Source organism: Pelophylax lessonae (genome assembly GCF_965119305.1).
Source record: "Pelophylax lessonae genome assembly, chromosome: 1".
In the NCBI taxonomy this organism is placed as follows: Eukaryota; Metazoa; Chordata; class Amphibia; order Anura; family Ranidae; genus Pelophylax; species Pelophylax lessonae.
Window position 1 is genome coordinate 613855925 of NC_138768.1, and position 22281 is coordinate 613878205.

The following is a 22281-nucleotide window of genomic DNA, read 5'->3' on the forward strand; positions in this document are numbered from 1 at the left end:
AAATGCCAGCAAAAACACACCTGGGCATTTTTTTTTGACGCTAGTGTTTTTTTGGCATTTTTTGGGGTTCTTTTGAGGCAGGCAAAACATCTGAACTTGTGTATAGTGGTATATATACACACATAATTATATGTATATAGACACCTAGCCATATATAGGTGTGATAGTAGCAGAAATATATTACTGTAAATGATTTCATTAGCGCAAGCATATATTTCTGCTACTATCACACCTATATATGTCTAGGTGTGTATATAAATATATGTATGTGTGTATATACACCACTATACACAAGTTCAGATGTTTTGCCTGCCTCAAAAGAACCCCAAAAAATGCCAAAAAAAACGCTAGCGTCAAAAAAAAAAAAATGCCCAGGTGTGTTTTTGCTGGCATTTTTTGGGAGTTTTTGGAGGCAGGCAAAACATCAGAACTTGTGCACAGTACCACTATACACAAGTTCAGATGTTTTTCCTGACTGCAAAGAACCCAAAAAAATGCCTTCTATTAAACCGGCAAGGTGTTACAGCAGCGAAGCCATACTCCTGTGCTGAAAGTTTTCTAATACAAACAATCTTTTTTTTTATGGTTCTGGACATGCTACGGAGCTGAAACTTCACATGTACCATTTTTAGACCCCCCAGATACGAAATCCAAAGTAAAAATCAAAAAATCTCTTTTTTTTTTTAATTTTTCAATAATTGGCTATTTTATCAAAAATGACAATTTTTAAGAACTTTTTTTGTGTGATTTTGTGTCTGGGGGGGTCTAAAAGGTGTACCTGTGAAGTTTCAGCTCTGTAGCATGTCCAGAACCAGAAAAAAAGATCATATAGGTGTAAAAGGAGGGTCCCACATCCCTGTTCTACTGAAAAATTATCTTTTTTTTTTCATGGTTCTGGACATGCTACAGAGCTGAAACTTCACATGTACACTTTTTAGACCCCCCAGATACTAAATCCAAAGTCAAAATCAAAAAATCTCTCTTTTTTTTTTTTCAATAATTGGCTTTTTTTATCAAAAATGACAATTTTTAAGAACTTTTTTTGTGTGATTAATAGTTAATGGGGCATGACCTAGAACCCTAGGCACTTTTAGGGGCATTTATTGGGTTTTAGGGCTTAAAAATGGTGTTTTTCGATTACCGAAGTTCGGGTCCCATTGATTTCAATGGGGTTCTGAAATCCGAACCGAACTTTTGTTCTGGTCGAACCAAACTTTTCAAAAGTTCGATCATCCCTACTAGCCACCAGGTTTAGATAACAATTGTGGTGGCAGCCAAGCTAAAGCACATATTTTGGGGCAGCAGCAATCCAATGTTGCATCATTCCAAGTTCAAATAAAAAGTTATATTAATCACTAGATTATTTATTTTTTAAAAATCCTAACTTTTAAGTAATTTAACTTAAAGGGCTATGCATGGTCACGCTGTCGCCTCACTGATTATGAATGGAATAAACCTTATTTTCTTCACACATCACTTCAATAGAGTTTCAATTTAGGTTAGGGTTTTTTTCCCATGAAGGGAACTGCTGCCCTCTATCGTAAACTACTAATATCATAGTGTTATGTATAATTATGTATTAACACTTCCTGTCTCAGAGAAGGGCTTTGAAAATCCCAGAAGGAGGAATGAAGAGAGACAGAGAACTGCCCTAAATGGACTTATCTCCTTGTGACTGCTGATCTTGTCTTCAGGTCTCCGACACAAAGAGAGATGCAGCATTATCCTCAGGGGCCCCTGCAATGGGACTTCATCTGGAGGTATCTCTATTAAAAACTATATAAACCTGGGTATATGTGCTCAATTCCACCAGGATTCCTATCAGGCCCTCTGCTAATAATACTTGATTGTACATTGGATGTATGTACTGTTGTTATTCTCTTTTTATATAAAGCTTATATTATTGGGGTGCATTTACATATATTTATGGTAATGTTGTGTGCTGGTTTCTGGGATGGGAATCTTCTCTGTTCACAGATGCCCTGTCCTGCATTGCCAACTTTCAAATTCACTTTTCCACTTAGTGAAGGTTCTCTTGTCTTATCTCTGTTTTGAACATTGTTAATTGGAACAAAATAATGCAGTTACAACCGTACCATTTTTTGGAATTATAAAGTAGCTGCACTGTTGTAGTTGGTAATTCTGCATTTTGTATCATAATTCCTGTTGCTCTATTTCCTGCATTGAAGTGATGCTGCTGAATTATGAATTGCTACTTATTCCTTCCATGACAAAAGCGGCAAACCGCCCAGTGTTCATGAGACTTGGAAGTTAATATTGATGTTTAAAGATACTGTGAATTGCACATAGCAAAATTCATATTGGGATACGTCTATGGTGACCTTCGCTGTTTACCTAAATAATGAGCACAGCAAAAATAATAACAATAATTGTAATAATAATAGTAATAATCATAATAATAATGATAATAATAATATTAAAATGATAATAATAATGATGATAGCAATAATATGATGATGTTAATTTCGGTTGTTCAATAGCCAAGCACAAAACATTGCAAGATTATTTCTTGTTATAAATTATACAATTTTCACTACTGCTTTAATGATTCTAGTTAAGCATAAATAAAACTGAATGAAACCATGCAGGGTTCATCTTAGCAAATGTTTATGTGCCTCAAATAAATAGCTTGCATTTCCCATCATTTCGGAGCAATGTATCCTGCAGGGAACAAGTAGATCTTGTAACAGAAAATCTTGAGATCTCTTTGTAAAGTCAATCTAGACGAAAGAGCCTCCAAAGGGATCAAAGCTTTTTTTCAGTTTGAATTATTCCATTAAAGCCAAGTGTGACATAATTACAAAAGATGTGGCTGTAGAATCTCATCAGGATTATCTGACACTCAGCTTTGTTGAAAAAAGTCTTCCCAGCTGTTTCAGGAACAGCACAAATGTGATGTTAAGTGTAAAGCGCAAAACGTACTAATCATTGACCACTGTTTTGCATGGTCTGTAACGCACAGTGTTCTCACTGTTATGAGTTATACATTTAATGTATTACCCAGGAAGCAAGGAGGAGTTGACAGTAAATAGATAAACAATTTAAATACAGCATATAATCAATGTGTATGTGATGCACAAATCATCTTTATCAATCATAATCATTTAGTTTATCCATTTACAATAAATTTAATCTGAACTTAGTATGTCAGTCACAACAAAGAGAATACTCATAGCTATAAAAACACCTTTTTAGTAGAAAGTAAGACGGCCAGAGCCCCCATCATCATGTGCTGTCTGTGTCCCAATTAGAGATGTTCTGTCATCTCCTGGTTTAGTGGATGGAAAGTCAGGAATCAAACAGGTAACAGCAGAAAATCACCAGGCAATTCGATATGTTAATTTTTTTATTACGAAAATGCCCTAAAAAAAATAAACAGACTATTTGCCTTTACTAAATCAACCCAATGCAGTCTTAACAATGGCCCCACATTTTTGGCCTGTATGATGTGATGGAGTTTTCACAAAAAAAATGTAAATTACCATATTGGTCAGTTTCTGCTGTTATCTTATTCTTCGACTTTGGACATCTGCTATGCTGTTACTCTAAACAGGTTGCAGGCTAAAAGTGCACACTTGCACATATTTTGCAATAGGAATCAAACAGCAATGTTAAAGGGACACTCTATTTATAAAACTATCCTCTCTAGGTAATTTTTATAAAGGGTTTCAGCAAATATATTTGCATATTCTTATTGGCTACTTTTCTGCAGACAAAAAAAAAAAATAAGCCATTCTAGTAGTCCTTCTTTTGTAGTGGCAAGTAGAATGCTGTCTGTAAAGTAAACACCTAATCAGTTTCAGCACTGAAATAAGAGAAAACCTTATGGTCAACCAATTGAGCTGGAAATTAACTTTCTGGGGGCTTCCTGTAAATTGATTGATGTGTTTGCAGGCAACATAAATTTTGAAAGTTCAAGAAAATCATAGCTTGCTGCACATGAAATTGCATTACATTACAAAGTGGCTTGTACAGCAGATATGAAAAGAACTGTGCATGCTAATAGTAAAACACAGTAATTAAACAAAGAGAAATTAATTACTTAAGATACGTGAAAATATTACTTACAGTATTAAAATTACTGTTTTTACTATGACTGTTAAAGCAAAGCAAAAATCCAGACCTTTGGAGCGCATTTTAACCAGATTTTGGTTGTTATATATGATTTTTTTTATATTTATTTTCTACAAGTTTTAAACTGATATGGCTTTTGATTGGTTTTATTCATACTGTTCACAAGTATTTTTTTTTTTTTTTTTAAGACATTGAGTACTGTCTTTTTTCACTTTGATTTGTTTTTTCTCAACATAATATAAATGTTATAAGATAAATGTTATTTTAAAGTAAAAGTGGAGTTTTTCATACTGTAATTTATTCTGAAATTGAATTTATAAGTTGGCATAGGTGGGATAAACCACCCGCTGACCTTTCAATTTAGAGGGAAGTCTAGTGATCTGCTATCTCAATCAGATTTCCAGTTTTGAGTATTAACTGAAAAATTAAAAAAGAAAATAAATAGGGGCCAACTTATCAGGTTTTTAGAGCTTGTAACAGGTATTTATAACAGAATCTAGTGGTGGTTGAGGCAACTTCCCAGCATCTGAGCAAAACTAAAATATTAGTCTTAGGATGACTAACCGTTTAATGAACAAATCTCTAAATCTGAAGCCCAAATCTGTAGCTTTCTTTATGTCCTAAAAATTATATAAGTTGTTTCTATGTGTGTATATAAAAATAATAGTAGTAATGATAATGGTGCTACTACTAATATTATATTACTGCAATGTATTATTATTAATAATAATAATATACTATTGTTTTTTTAGTATGTGCAAATTACTTATATAATTGTTATTGTCCTGTAAAAAAAAAATAGTTTAAAATATTAAATAACATGCCTAAAAATGTTTAAAAAAGATGCATTTACTAAAATGATTACAATAAATGATAAAACATAGAATTTAAAATAGAACATCAGATGTTAACTAATCAACTGTTCTAAAGGACTTGGTAACCATAAAATAGTCTTGTTTTTTTTTCCTGCCACACATTAGAATTCCCTCATACATTATTAATGAAGTTAAACTACTTGTAACATGCCAAATGTGCTGTGTAGGAGATTTGTGCCTAATCCAGCAAAAAACAGGCCCAGTCACATAATGATAGAAAAAAAAGTATAAATGTCAACAGTTTTACACTGGGACTGGATTAAGCACACCATACTTAGTGATTCCTTACACAAGGATTATCTCACTTTTGGTGTTTCGTCAAGGAAGGCCACACTTCTGAAAACGCAGCCCAGATTTCTACCTGGAAAAATAACTCTTGGTCAAATACTGCAAGCATAGCTTGAGGGACAACAGTGGAATCTTCATTTAATTAAGTTCTCAGCTCCAAACTACCGTATGCGTGATGAGCACCGGTTAGACAAAGCTATGTGACATACAAGTTATTACTGCATGGAGAACAAATGTGAGATTACATTCAATTCAACTTCAATTAAGTTGACTTAAAATAACTCTGATGCTGCCTTCCTTTTGTAGCTGTAGAACAAACATGTAGGCCTAGAATTTCAATAAAATAAAAATAGAACATATGTTTCCTGCAGCATGTGCTAAATGATAGCTCCTGCTTTAAAGTAGCCCCAATAAAGTGTAAAGTAAATTACATTTTTATCTGAATGGTTATTCTGGCATGCACTTCATTGTGTTGCAAGCCTAAACATGTTCGTGGCTAATCCATAATCCTTTTTCTTTTTTCTGAAATACCTTTATGGTTAAAATAATTGTACTGATATCCCCTTAAAACTTTTGTGTTATATGCAACTTTAGCAAAGAACTCTCATCAGAAGTTAAAAAGGACCTGCTAAATCCCCCCAATGGTCCCAGTCCACACAGCATTTGTCCCTGTTAAAATATCTGCTGTAGTTTAGAAATAAAATGTAATGTTACTCCTCTGCTCTCTTTGTCCTGTGCACTACTCTCCAGTAGTTGGTGGCTGTGGGAGATTGTGGGTTCAGTCTTTTCACAGTGCAATGTTAGCAGAGCACAGACTGAACAGCAAGGAGGGCTTCAGGTGTACAGAGAGGGCGGAGGTTGTGTGCAGTGTGTGCTCTGTATCCGTACTGAATCCTCCTTCTCAGTCACTTAGAAGTCCATCTCCTTGCTCCAGCATGTTCAAATAGCAGAGGGGAGAGGCAGAAAGATATTTAATCATGCAACCCAGAAGTGGGGCAGCACAGTGGTTAGCACTTCAGCATAGCAGCATTAGGAACGCTGGTTGAAATCTGAACCATGACACTACCTACCTGGAGTTTCCATGTTTTCCCTGTACCTGCGTGGGCTTCCCCCATGTACTCCAGTTTCCTCCCACACTCCAAAGACATGCTGGTGGAGTAATTGGATCCTATCTAAATTGGCCCTAGTATGTTTATGTATGAAAGTGAGTTTGAGAAGTTCGATTTTGTTGCTCCTTGAGGGCAGGGACCTGATGTGAATGTACAATATATATGTGAAGCATTGCATAAATTGACAGTGCTATATACAGTTTCTCACAAAAGTGAGCACACACCTCACATTTTTGCAAATATTTTATTATATCTTTTCTTTTGGCAACACTGAAGAAATTACACTTTGCTACAATGTAAAGTAGTAAGTGTACATCTTGTATAACAGTGTAAATTTGCTGTCCCCTCAAAATAACTCAACACACAGCCAATAATGTCTAAACCGCTAGCAACAAAAGTGAGTACAGACCTAAGTGAAATTGTACAAATTGGGCCCAAAGTGTCAATATTTTGTGTGGCCACCATTATTTTCCAGCACTACCTTGAAACTTTTGGGCATGGAGTTCACCAGAGCTTCACAGGTTGCCACTGGAGTCCTCTTCCACTCCTCCATGACAACATCACGGAGCTGGTGGATGTTAGAGACCTTGCGCTCCTCCACCTTCGGTTTGAGGATGCCCCACAGAAGCTCAATAGGGTTCAGGTCTGGATACATGCTGGGCCAGTCTATCACCTTTACCCTCAGTCGCCTTTGAGGTGTGTTTGGGGTCAAGAAAAACTAAAAACTAATTTACTATTAGTATAATACAATATACAACATGATTATACCTCTCTTTTTGCAAAATCTTTATACTTGATTATTATATATATAACCTCTTTTATTTTATATCAGTGTAGATAGCGGTCTGTGTTTTGGTTCCATCTATCCCCTGTGTTCGCCCAAAGCCAATTTTTTGTCTTGTTTGCTTGGAAGAGGTTTGTCTAACAATAGAACCTAGTTGCCGCCACACACGCTTGACATCATCTGAACCAAATAAGTTTATCTTGGTCTCATCAGACCACAGGACATGATTCCAGTAATCCATACCCTTAGTCTGCTTGTCTTCAGCAAACTTTTTGCGGGCTTTCTTGTGCATCAACTTTAGAAGAGGCTTCCTTCCGGGAATGCCTCCTTTTTATGTTAGATAGAGCAGGGTATAGGTAAAATATGTGCCCCACTGGGGAATTTTCCTCCACTTTCCATCTCACAACACAACAGGAAGTGAATGGGGTAAAGTAAAGGATGTCTTCTGTGGACAGCTGTAAGCAGAACAAGTGTCCACACTGGAAGGTTTCCCCTCACTCTCTCTTCTAGTGGCATCTGTAAAATTCAATTTTGTTTGTTTCACCTTCCATCCCAGTAACAGTAATCTTCAGAACAAATAGTAAGTTGCTTTATATACACTTTAAAAGCTCACAACAAGTAACAACCTTGAAACACAACCATCAAACTTAAAACTAAATTTTGGGCTACCCTAAACCATCATCCCCTCTAACTAATTGCTAGCTAAATGTCCCTTTAATTCGCCTAAATTCATTGTTACATGAAACTTTAGTCTAGAGTTTTTTCATTTCTTTTGTGAAGGTGGAATCCTTCTTCAGGAGTCCACGTCACTGCCTAGGTGATGTGGGCAATGCCTATTCTTTGTCCAGCCATGAGGTCCCAGGCTACAGAAGAAGAGTCTCAATGGTGACATCAGAAGAAGAGGATTGTTGGGGACCGGCCAGCAGAGTCTTGAATTACTGAAGACACCCAAATATGGCACTAGTGAGGCTTCTTAGATATTTGAACCAAAAATAACTGACTTACTGGTTCCAACATGTATACCTGTAGAATCATGGAAAAGGATGCCATAACAAAAAAATATAGAAAGAAGTGCAGTTCTTAATTCCACAGGATAACTAGTCAGTTTATTGTGAGGTGCCAAAAAAAAGGAATGAAATAGCATTTGGTAATTAAAACTAGGGATAGACAGATTTTCGGCAAGACCGATATATCAGTGGCCGATATGCACTTTCCCTGATATATCGGAACTGGCCGATATTTTTGTGACGTCATTCTGCCTTCTCAGGCCTCCTCCCTCGCCTTGGACAGCCTCATCTGGAGTTGGGACTAATCCTCGCGGGAGTGTATCTCAGTCATACACCCACCCACAGCAGCCCGGTGCCAGCCAGCCACCCACATCCACAGGCCCTGTACCAGCCAGCCAGCCACAGGCACTGTACCAGTGAGCCAGCCAGCCACCCACAGGCTCTGTACCAGCCAGCCACCCACAGGCCCTGTACCAACCAGCCAGCCACCCACCCACAGGCCCTGTACCAGCCACCCACCACAGGGTGCCAGCCAGCGAGCCACCCACCACAGGGTGCCAGCCAGCCATCCACCACAGGGGGCCAGCAAGCCAGCCACCCACCACTGGGAGCCAGCCAGCCACCCACCACAGGGTGGCAGCCAGCCAGCCACCCAACAAACCGTGCCAGCTAGCCACCCACCACAGGGTGCCAGCCATTAAACATTAAACAAAAATTAACATGTTCAGTACCAGATTTGTGTCAAAAATTGTCTTTATTTTTCAAAACTTTATTTGTACAAAATATCGGCCCATATCGGCCGATCCCGATATGTTGTGACCAAAATATCGGTATCCGTATCGGCCCAGAAAAAACCATATCGGTCTATCCCTAATTTAAACATATTCATAAAAATACTCAGTCAAGAGCCGTGAAGTATATGGGCTCAGATCCACTCCTGACAGTTTTGTATTTGTAAATTTCTGCTAGTAACAGATTATAATCTCTACATAAATGGAGTTGTGACTTTAGCAGTGATTATAGCAGTGCACAAAATTAAGAGAGCAATAGGTTCTCATAAACTTTTTTGTATGTCAGAAACAGAGAAGTATATGTCAGTTTAAGTATAATAATATTTAGTAAGAATTAATGATGTAAATTTTGGTGTGGAAGAAGGCTGTATAAAAAGTGATGTATTCTGTAAAGTTTGATATAATCAGCTGATCTGGCTCAACTGGAGAAATATAGGTAGAAGCAGAAGGTATTATTTAGGTTACAATTTGCTACATAATCGTGCACCTTTACAATATCTGAGCATTCATATTTAGAACTATGAATGCAAAATAGAGAAACTTGCTCAGATGACTTCAAATAAGACTTATCAAAAGAAACAAAAACAAATATATATATATATATATATATATATATATATATTGCATATATATATATATATTGTATATTGTATATATATCTACATATCCTGGCAGCAGCGGGACTCGGGAGCAAGCCTGCATGGGTGCCCCCAGGGAAAGCGGTTTACTGTGGGGGTACCCGATGAAGAGGAAGGGCCTAGAGGAGCACCTGCAGGGGACCCCAAAAGAATCGGATCAGGGCTGCTCTGTGCAAAACTATTGCACAGAGCAGGTAAGTATACAGTATCTCACAAAACTGAGTACACCCCTCACATTTTTGTAAATATTTCATTATATTTTTTCATGTGACAACACTGAAGACATGACACTTTGCTACAATGTAAAGTAGTGAGTGTACCGCTTCTATAACTGTGTAAATGTGCTGTCCCCTCAAAATAACTCAACACACAGGCATTAATGTCTAAACCGCTGGCAACAAAAGTGAGTACACCCCTAAGTAAACATGTCTAAATTGGGGCCAATTAGCAATTTTTCCTCCTCGGTGTCATGTGACTCTTTAGTGTTACAAGGTCTCAGGTGTGAATGTTGAGTTGGTGTGTTCAATTTGGTGTTATCACTCTCACCCTCTCATACTGGTCACTGGAAGTTCAACATGGCACCTCATGGCTATAACTCTCTGAGGATCTGAAAAAAGCATTGTTGCTCTACATAAAGATGGCCTAGGCTATAAAAAGTTTGCCAAGACCCTGAAACTGAGCTGCAGCATGGTGGCCAAGACCATACAGTGGTTTAACAGGACAGGTTCCACTCAGAACAGGCCTTGCCATGGTCGACCAAAGAAGTTGAGTGCACATGCTCATCGTCATATCCAGAGGTTGTCTTTGGGAAATAGACATATGAGTGCTTCCATTATTGCTGTAGAGGTTGAAGAGGTGGAGGGTCAGCCTGTCAGGGGAGGGGTCAGCCTGTCAGTGCTCAGACCATATGCCACACACTGCATCAAATTGGTCTGCATGGCTGTTGTCCCAAAAGGAAGCCTCTTCTAAAGATGATGCACAAGAAAGCCCACAAACAGTTTGTTGAAGACAAGTAGACTAAGGACATGGATTTCCGGAACCATGTCCTGTGGTCTTATCACACCAAGATAAACGTATTTGGTTCAGATGGTGTCAAGCATGTGTGGCGACAACCAGGTGAGGAGTACAAAGACAAGTGTGTCTTGCCTTCAGTCAAGTATGGTGATTGGAGTGTCATGGTCTGGGGCAGCATGAGTGCTGCCGGCACTGGGGAGCTACAGATCATTGAGGGAACCGTGAATGCCAACATGTACTGTGACATACTGAAGCATAGCATGACCCCTCCCTTCGGAGACTGGGCAGCAGGGCAGTATTCCAACATGATAATGACCCCAAACACACCTCCAAGATGACCACTCCCTCTAACATCCACCAGATCCATGATGTCGTCATTGAGGAGTGGAAGAGGACTCCAGTGGAAACCTGTGAAGCTCAGGTGAACTCCATGCCCAAGAGGGTTAAGGCAGTCCTGGAAAATAATGGTGTCCACACAAAATATTGTAACGTTGAGCCCAATTTCAACATTATCACTTAGGGGTGTACTCACTTTTGTTGCCAGCGGTTTAGACATTAATGGCTGCGTGTTGAGTTATTTTGAGGGGACAGCAAATTTACACTGTTATACAAGCTGTACACTCACTACTTTACATTGTAGCAAAGTGTCATTTCTTCAGTGTTGTCACATGAAAAGATATAATAAATTATTTACAAAAATGTGATGGGTGTACTCACTTTTGTGAGATACTGTATGTGTGTATATTTTTTTTTTGTTCTATTGATTGGTTGGCTGATAACTAAAGACTTAAGAAATTGTCTAGATCTAGCAACAATTTTACATCTGTTGCCAGGAGGCCAAAACAACAGGATTATATTACTTGGTGTCAAACGTATACTGGCATAATAGACCTTATCCCTTAAATGCAAAAATGTTTTATTTTTTTATTTTTATTTTTTTAACATATAATTCTTTATTGGGTTTTTAAAGCAATACATCTATGAAAACAAGTAATATCCATCGCAGACGGGTAACATAGAAAGTTTTATCCATAGGAAAGACATACAATGTTTAATTAACCGTAGAACAGTTCAAGGAGAAAAGGTTTTTTTTTTTTTTTAAACAAAGCAACATCTGTTTGATCATGTATAGTCCTGGCTGTGGCACCTCTAAAGATGCTGACAATTGTCCCTGCCCCTGGGCACCCCAATAGGGTTTTGAGACTGTTCCCGGATGTGGGGACGGTGCTACCCAATATAGAAGAAACACTGTGTTATAATATATTAGCCGGGATGGGTTGTATTCCAGATTAAATGCAAAAATGTTTGAAGAATACTACCAAGACACTCAGGTTGGAACCTTGGAACAGAAACTCTCCATTAATTCATTATGTTTTATAAATATCGTATATGAGCCTTCGTATAGAAGGAAAATTAGGGCATTAGCTCCACACTACACATGTACAGTAGAATCCCGTTAGAATTACATAACCAAGCAAAAACAAATATTTATAATGGCACTAAAAAAGTTGAGGTGCAAACACTGAAATATAATTCTATTATTATGAACATTGCACTAACCTACAACCATAGTTGGCTATGTACTTTATATAAACTGGAGTTTGTACAAATAGATGATGTGTACGTTTTTTTATCGAATTCATATTCTTTTTTTTCGTGGTAGATACAAATCACATAAAGTAAATATCACCAGCCTTTTTCAACCAGGGTGCCATGGTACCCTAGAGTGCCTTCTGGGTTCTTCAGGAGTGCCTTGGCAAAATGCCCCAAATTGTCCAAAAATTATCAACAAGTGGGTGGATCAAGTCTGCCTATTTGTTAAACAAAGCCTCAGGTTTTTATTGTGCAGCAATTTAATCTTGGGCACTGTGTCGGCAAGATGCCAGACTCTAAGAATCAAAGACATTATAGGTTGATAAGGTGAAGGTCAGGTGCCTGAGAGCATCCTAGTTTCCCCCTCCTCTGCTACGTCTCTTTCAGCACTGGGGTCAAGTTAGCTAAGTGAGGAAGAGAAACTGAGGGAGGAGAGAAACATTTACTAGTAAGTACCAGTGTACAAAGGTGTTTATGCTTTGTAAGAATATTTCACCTCTAATGTTGGGTGTCCTACGTGCGTGGATGTTGCTGCAATATGTAAAATTATTAGTTTAGTTTTTTACATTTTAGAATGGGGTGCCTTGAGACTGTGCATAATTTTAAAGGGTGCCTTGACTGCAAAAAGGTTGAGAAACCCTGCATCAAACCATGACAACACATCATTGTGGTCTGGAAAATATCAGTGCTTAGTCTAATAATAATAATAACAATAACATCTAAATTAAATAAAAGTAATGGAGCACAATGCTGTTGTCCACAGCAGAAATGTGGGGCTTAGCTGCAATTCCAAAACTTTTACTAGAAAGTGAGATGTTGATACTGTATTTTTCCAGAATGATTTTATTTTTGAAAGTAACAAATTAACAAACAATGGGCCTTCTAAGTATGTGTGGTCTCTCAAATCAGAAAGAGCACTTCGATAAGCTCTAGTCCCCTTGTGAAGACATGTTTGGCATCTGCAAATCATTCATTGTCCTATTCAGGCTCACATCTGGCTGAACATGACATTTTCTGACCCACTCCTATCATATAAAGTTTCTAGTCTGACATCTGGTCCAAAACCACCTTATTAATGTGTGTTATTAATATTTCAACCAGACTTTTCCTTTCTTGAACCTGAACATCATGACCTCCAGACAATCTAGGGAGGCATCAGTAACTTCACAAGAGAAACTTTCTGAATTGATTCCAAGTTTAAATGCGTCTCGTTTTGTTAAACTGAGATCACTTGTGTTAATAAAGGAAATATGCATGGTGTCCTAAGTGCTTATATCAGAAAAATCAGCATCTGTAGACTTCATTTATTGCCTCTGTGTTATTCCCATGTCAGTATTGTAGTCTGAAATACTGAAACAAAATAAATCTAAAAACTAAATGAGTGACAGCACACAGTGCACATACAACTGTTACTAATATTTGGAACTGAAGGTATGAGGTGGAGAGCAGCAGATAGATATGGTTAAAGCATGTGCCTCCGATACTTGCTAAACTATGTTTGACAGCAGGAGGTGCCAGCAAGAAACATTGCAACTTGTACAGCCACAGGAAAGTGTATAGAGCAGCCCCAGATGTGTACTATGAAGGCTAGGAAGCAGCACCTGATGTCTGTAGTGGTGGCTGAAATGCTACAACTGAGGGTGCGAAGCAGAACCAGATGTACACATTAACAAGGTATAAAATCAGCACCAGATGTTTGTGGATGGCTTTGGAAACACGGAATGTTGTCAGCAAAGAAAGGCCACCTAGCCCATCACTTCTGTCCATTGTGTTAAGAATGCTTTCCAATATAGTTCTTTGCCAGGAAAGTTTGTATTTTTTTTGTATTGGCAATACAGTTTCCTATTTTTTAGTAAGTAGTTCTTACTATAGCTTAAGCACTTCTGGACCGGAAGATTTTCCCCCTTAATGACCAGGCCATTTTGCAATTCAGGACTGCGATATTTTAACGGACAATTGCGCGGTCGTGCAACGCTGTACCCAAATAAAATTGATGTCCTTTTTTTCCCCACAAATAGAGCTTTCTTTTGGTGGTATTTGATCACCTGTGCAATTTTTATTTTTTGCACTATAAACAAAAAGAGAGCGAGAATTCTGAAAAAAAACAATATTTTTGACTTTCTGCTATATAACATTCCAAAAAAATTAAAAAATCAAAATTTTTTAGCATTTTAGGCCAATTTGTTTTCTGCTACATATTTATGGTAAAAAAAAAAATCGCAATAAGCCTATTTTGATTGGTTTGTGCAAAAGTTATCGTGTCTACCAACTATGGGAAAGATTTATGTCATTTTTATTGTTTTTTTTTACTAGTAATGGCGGTGATCTGCAATTTTTTGCGGGACTGCGACATTGTGGCAGATAGATCGGGCCCCTAACTGACATTTTTTACACTTTGGGGGGGGGGGGCAGTGACATTACTACAGTAATCAGTGCTAAAAATATGCACTGTTACTGTAATAATGACACTGGCAGGGAAGGGGTTAACACTGTGGGCGATCAAGGGGTTAAATGTGAGCCTAGGGGAGTGATTCTAACTGTATGGGGGTGGGGATTATGGAATGACCATAGAGACCTGTGATCCTATATAGAGGGATCACAGGCACTCTGTGATCATTCCAGAGAAAAGAACAGTCAGCTGACCGTTCTTCTCTCTCAGCGGGGAGCGATCGCGGGTGCTAGGCGGCAATTGGAGCAACCTGCCCCGTGCATCGGAGTCCCTGCTGTCGAGTGTCTAGCTACGCAACCGATGTAGCCCTACGTCGGTTCGCACAGGAGGGCCAGCCTGCCGCAGTATATCTGCGGCAGGCGGTCCGGAAGCGGTCAAACATGTTGCTTTTATATAGTAATTGGATTTTATTTACACCAACAACATCAAGTAGTGGGTCCTGGGTGAAACCATGGGGAAGATGACAAAACTGGAGCACTCAGAATCTGGTGCAGCTGTGCATGGAAGCCATCAGCTTCTAACTTCTGCTTGTTTAATTAGGCTTTGACAATAAAAACTTGTTTCTATGCAGAGCTGTACTAGATTTTTCACGCTCATTTCGTTAAATCCCTCCCGTTTATGTGGTTTTGGAGGCTCTCATGCTATAATTCTGAGTACTAAGCCGTTTTTGTTGTGTCAGATATAATTCTGGCCTTCCAGTTATCAGTTGAAATTGGAAGTATGCTGGACTTGGGAGTTGTTTCCACAGTTCAATGTTTGGATTTCCCTCTCTATCTAAAATCAAAGGTCTGTCTAGTTGTGGCTACTGTTTATTTATTGATGATATAATGCATGTATACCATATAGTATGTCATGCACCTAACTTAACCACTTTACCACCGGAGGATTTTGCTGTCTTCCGTCCAGGCCACTTTTTGTGATTCGGCGCTGTGCGACTTTAACTGACAATTGCGCAGTTGTGCGATGCCGTACCCAAACGAAATTTACGTCCTTTTTTTCCCACAAACAGAGCTTTCTTTTGGTGGTATTTGATCACCTGTGCGATTTTTACTTTTTGCGCTATAAACAAAAAAAGAGCGTTTATTTTGAAAAAATTACAATATTTTTAACATTTTTCTATATGAAATTCCCCCCCAAAAAAATGTAAAAATCAAATTTTTTTAAAATTTTTGGCCAATTTGTTTTGTGCTACCTATGTTTGGTAAAAAAAATCGCAATAAGCGTATTTTGATTGGTTTGCGCAAAAGTTATTGCGTTTACTAACTAAGGGAAAGATTTCTGTCATTTTTGGTGTTTTTATTTAACAAGTAATGGCGGTGATCTGCGATTTTTTTTGCGGGACTGCGACATTGCGGCGGACAGATCGGACCCTTGACTGACATTTTTGACACTTTTGGGGGTACCAGTGACATTACTACAGTAATCAGTGCTATACATATGCACTGTTACTGTAAAAATGACACTGGCAGTGAAGGGGTTAATTTTATTGGAGAGGGAGGGGTTAATGTATGCCTGGTGCTTACTGACGTGTGGGGGCGGGGGTGACTTTGTGAGACAGGGACAGATCGGATGTCCAGCTATGCTGAACACTCCGATCTGTCACTCCCTGTCACTATGGAGATCCGCCCGCTCTGTTTACACAGGCGGGCGGATCTCCTCACTCGATTCCCCGACGATCGGGGCAGAGCAGCGGCGATCGCCGCTGCTCCTCCCCTGGCCCAACTCCCGCTGTGAATGAAAACAGCGGGAGCGCGCCTCCGGCGGCGCGCGAGCGCCGCCTACAGGGGGAGGAGTCCAGCGACGTAGGTCTACGTCGCTGGACGGGATCGTGCCACTTTGCCGCAGTACGCTCCATGTGAGCGGTGGGCAAGTGGTTAAAGTCCCCTTAAAGATCCAATGACTTTGGTGGTAGCTTGTTGGGGCCCTGGACTACTAATTCCATAGTTCTGGTCCTCACCCACTTGTTAAATTAGATAATTTTGTAAACATTATTTGAAAAACTGAAATGTGGAGAGTATTAACGTTTAATACGAACAGAAATTTGTAAACATAAGGTATGCAAATATCTGTCTGCAAAATGTTTAAAGGCTTACTGCATCAAATCAAACAGCAATAAAATTGTAACACAATAAATAGCATTAGTCTTAAAGCTCCTATCTCGGACGAGAAAATAACTGTTACGATACAGTCCCTTCTGGCCAACAAGTCCCCTGGGCCTGACAGCCTGTGCCAAACCTCTACCACAAAACCTTCCTCCCACTCCTTCTCCAACATATTACCACTCTGTTTAACTCCATTCTGACTGACTCCCCTATCCCGAGAGACATGCAGACCTCATTCCTCATGACGATCCCCAAACCAGCAAAAGACCACACATTGTGCTCTAATTACAGGCCGATAGCATTGCCTAATTCCAACCTGAAAATAGATCATAAGGATCAGGTAGGGTTTGTCCCTCTCCATTAGATGGGAGACAACACAGGGGGAGCCATCGACATTATAGAATTAGGGAACAAGAATTAATCAAAGGGGTTGCTTCTCAGTCCTGATGTAGAAAAGGCCTTTGACAGGCATGGCTGTCCGTTTATGTTTTCTACTCTCCGACACATCAGTATTAAAGGTCCTTTTCTTCAATCCATCACTCACTTGTATTCATCTCGCTTAGCCCGAGTTAGAACTCAGTTCGCTACCTCTCCCTCTTTCCATATTTATAATAGGATACGACAGGGGTGCCCCCTGTCCCCCCTCGTCTTTGCCCTATATATTGAACCCCTAGCAACCGATATTAGACAAAATCCAAATATACATGTTCGTACTAGAGATTTCAATATTTCCCTTTTTGCTGACAAGGTATGCTTACCCTTACGCAATTACATGTCTCCCTTCTAAATCTCCATATCACTATAGTTCTCTCTCAGGTTATAAAATCAATCATTTTAAGACGGAAGCCCTTCCCCTCAACATACCTCACTGGACACTAACCCACCTTTCCCAATCATTAAATTCTTTTTGTGGAGATCTTGTACTCTAAAGTACCTTGGTGTTCACCTTACTCCCTCTTATGATACTCTTTATAAGCCTAACTTTCCCCTATTATATGCCTCTATTAAAGCCTCTTTTGCCAAGTGGAAACACCAAAATGTATCTCTTTTTTGTCACATGGCGTTCATCAAGATGGCAATCTTACCTAAATTTCTCTATCTCTTTGAGACGCTGCCTATCCCCATCAAGCCAAATTGCTAAATTTATTTGGAAGTACGAAAAACACAGGATCACTAGGTCCTCTCTTTATGCTCCTCGTAGCCAAAGTGGCCTGAACGTGGCTAAGTATATTTTAGCAACCCAGCTGTGTCCTTTCGCTTCTTGGTATACCAAGAATGCATACATGCATGCATACAATCATTGGACAGAGGTCGAGAAGCTGTGGTTGGTCCCTGTCCACCCGAATTCTATGCTGTGGAGTACTGACGCCCTGCTCAACACTTTGCGTTTGTTGGGACCTATGTCGCTTCTGCGCACCCTTTGGCGCTGCGCCAAATTGCCTCATTGGCAACTTCCTTTCTGTTTATGCCTAATGTCCCGGATAGTTTGACCATGCAGATGTCTCATTTTTAGATGGAAAGGGCCCAGTTTCACTTTGGTCAGTTGGTGGATACCAGAACCAGAATATTGCAGATCTCCCAGGACCTACAAGACGCTTATGACCTACCCAGACAGACCTTCTTTAGTTATTTACAAATACCACATTTCGCACAGTTCTTTGTGATTAACCTCCATTTTTTCCATCTGACAGAGTTTAAAAAAAATTTGCTTAGAGGGCCCACCCTCTAAGGGTATGATTTCTCATATTTACTAGCTCCTAATTAGGGACCTATCATGGCCTGTGCCTGGGCATGCCCTTTATGCAAAAATGGGAGCAGGCCTTGGGTAAGAAGCTACCCCTGAAAACGTGGCAACTTATTTGGCCACAGGCATCCAAGAGCTCTATTTGTACCCTGTATAAAGAAAACCAATACAAAATTCTCTATCGTTGGTACCAAACCCCAGATCTGCTCCATTCCATATATCCCTCTACTGATTGCCGGTGTCGCTGTAATAAAGACATAGGTACTGTATGTTATATCACATTTACTGGTCTTGCCCTCTGATTATCCCCTATTGGCAGATGTTTTATTCCTTACTCCATTCCATCTTCGGATCCTGGGTGCCTTTCATTCCTAAAACTTTTCTCCAGTGTCTCCCTCCTGCCTCCTTCTCTAAATTGTCTAAAAAACTCCATACACATGTGCTGACTGCTGCACGATGCTTGGTTGCGTTTAAATAGAAGAAATGGGAGCCTTCCTCTCTGGTTTATTTGCATTCCAGGATCCAAGATGTGAACGAATGGAATAATTGAGTGCTTTGCTAAATTACCCCTTCATGCTCATAACCGAGTATGGGAATTGTGTAATCTCTAAGACACTCCTCCAACCTGACATTTCCCTAAATTAGTGACACTGTGTGTGGATGGTGACTTCTGACTTTGGTGGGGTCCTGATACAGGTGGATGTCCATTACTACCCTCTCCCCTTTCTCTCTCTCTCTCTTCTTCTTCTTGCTCTCCTGTATCTTTTAGATTTTTACTATTGTGCTTAATATAGTTAATTTTCCCCCCTGGTTGCACACTTTAGTTGAGATACTGGTGCACTAAGTTGTTATTACTAGGCTTAATGCTAATAAATATTATATTCATCTTTGGATTTATTTACCTTAATCTAGCTTTCCCGTTGCATGCTTTGTAAGTTAGCAATTTTTGGCTTTTGTCAAACTCAATTTTTAAATTTTCTTTTACACTTCTGTGTTTACTATTGGAAATTATTGAGTTTCAGATTCTCCACTAGCATTGAAACATGGAAAGTCCTGTGAATTCACACTGCGTGGCCTTTAAACTTTTAAGCCATCAGGCTTAAAATGACCAGTAGATTTTACCCCCCCTTCATGACCAGGCCATTTTCTGTTATTCAGCACTGTGCTACTTTAACTAATGATTGTGCTGTCATGCAATACTGTACACAAAAAAAACTTATATAATTTTTTTCCAACAAATATAGATTTCTTTTGATGGTATTTGATCAGACTATATTTTTTCCTTTTGGGCTATTAACTAAAAAAGAGCATACATTTTGAAAAAAAAAAAAAAACAATATTTTCTACTTTCTGTTATAAAAAATATTCAATAAAAAAAATGTAATAACAATTGATTGGTTTGCATGAAAGTTATAGTGTCTACGAACTATGAGGTATACAGTATACTTTCATCTTCTTTTATACTAGTAATGGGGGCAATCAGTGACTTATAGCAGGACGTTGGTCAATCTGACACTAACTGACACTTTGTGGGAACTAGCTAACTGCCACTGACATCTCCAGTGACACCAATACAGTGTTCAGCGCTAATAATATACACTAACACTGTACTAATGACACTGGCTGGGAAGGGGTTAACATCTGGGGCAATCAAAGGGTTAAATGTGTGCCTAACAATGTTTACTATGTGTAATGTGTGCTCATTTTACTTAGAAATGTGTCGTTTTTTTTCCCTGCTTTGCTCAATGGGAGGAACATCTTATTGAAAGCAGTTGGCAGCACAAGGCCCACATTATTCCCTTTCATTTCTCTGTGCTTTTCACATCTTTCCCTTTCCCCTTTTATAGGATTCTCTCGCTGCATCTGCTGAAATATCAGCTATCTCTGGTTAAAGGAAGTGAAGTCTTACTGGTAAAGTCCAGAGGCTCAGGATTGAGGGACCACTATTCATTTAAAGAAAGGGGCCGCTCTTGATGGTCACCCCACTGGATCACCAATACAAAGGGAAAACAGCCATTCTACTGCCACTATCCCAGAAGAAGCTTAAAATGTGGCACTTTGTAGAGGGGCTGCTTAAAAATCTCTCAGTACCATCTCTTGACACCCTTACTTATTGACGGTGTCAGGATCCCCACACATGATCAATGTGCCTCTGATTAGAGATGGACAATGTAACGGATCTTTGTACCCCAGGTGGGCACATCCGCCGAAACTGTGTCTCCTGTCCTCCAAACGCACCCACAGCCTGCGGAGAAGCCATACCCAGCCCGTAACCCCTCAATCACGAGACATTCCACACAGGTGTTGAGGGTTAACCATGCAGAGCTTAAACTGTTTATTACATTCCAAGACAACAGTTACACACAGCTAAGGGGCACTCCCCTTAGCCCTGTAAGGGGGGGGGGGGATGAGACAAGGACCAACTAATGAGAACTGAACATTTGTACATTTGAACCAGGCAGTCTTAGTACACACCCCCTGTGGAGAGATGTCTCCAGCTCAGACAAGTGTCTGTGTCATGAATACACACCCTTAGACACAGGAACAGGAGGGGGGGGGATGGGCTGTAACATTACATTACATTAACACAATGCCATGAGTCCTGCCATCTTCCTTTGTTCTGAGGAGGAATGAAGAAAAAATAAAATGCAATAAAAGGCCAATGTCCCAAACTCGTAGGAAAATGAAACAAAGGGGTTTACAATCCAGGGACAGGGTGATCCGTCACAGTGCTCCCCCCTTGTGGAACACTCCGGCAGACCCGGCTTGACCCTTTTTAGGTCAACTTGGGGATGTCCGGATTTAGGTTAGGGGCTGAGTTCCATTTGCTGGGACAACCCATCAGCGTTGCCATTTTGCTTCCCAGGGCAGTAGTGGATGGTAAAGTCAAAAGGCTGCAGCGCCAAACTCCAGTAGCTTCTGGCCCATAGTCTGTCGGTAGGAGGCTTGCGCACAGTCCCCTCCAAAACACACAGTGACAGTGGGTTCTGTCACATTTCTCCCCTTTTAAAAACAGACTAACCAGGTTCCTGACCCTCAACTGGTCTGGACCTGCGTTAGTCACAAACTTCCACCCCAGGCAACCAGGAAAAGTAAAAGTACGACTCTGGCGCTGGGGAGCAAAATTGCACATAGGGTCTCCCATGAATAAAAACAGCCGCTGCAGAGTGGGAACAACTGTCTGCACTCCTCTGATCCGGGGCTGGGTTGCAGATATTGGGGGGAGCTGAATAAACCTCTGCCCTGATGCCAGCGCTTCCGCTGGTAGGGAATGTAGGCTGGCAGGGCTATGAATTTGGGGAGAAAAAGATACTTGCTTTTCTCCTGGTGTAGTTACCAGCCGTTGAGAAGGTATCATGCAGAGACTGTCTCCCGGATTCTTCATCTCTGGTTCTGATGCTGGGCAGAGACCATCAGTGCTCTCTCCTGTAGCCAGCGCTTCTGCCGGGGGGATAAACACTGGGGTAGTGTCCAAGTGCTGGGTAAACGGCTCACTGAGGTCATCCCTCGGATTCCCTGGATCTACCTCTGAGGGTGGGCAGAGGCCAGCGGCACTCTGCCCCGTAGCCAGCGCTTCTGCTGGGGGGATAAACATTGGGGTAGTGTCCAAGTGCTGGGGAAACGGCTCACTAAGGTCATCCCTCGGACTCCCTGGATCTGACTCTGAGGGTGGGCAGAGGCCAGCGGCACTCTGCCCCGTAGCCAGCGCTTCTGCTGGGGCACCAGATGAGATACTCTGGACATGCTGCTGATCACCATTTCCCAGCCTTCCAGCGCCTGTCTCAACTCCCC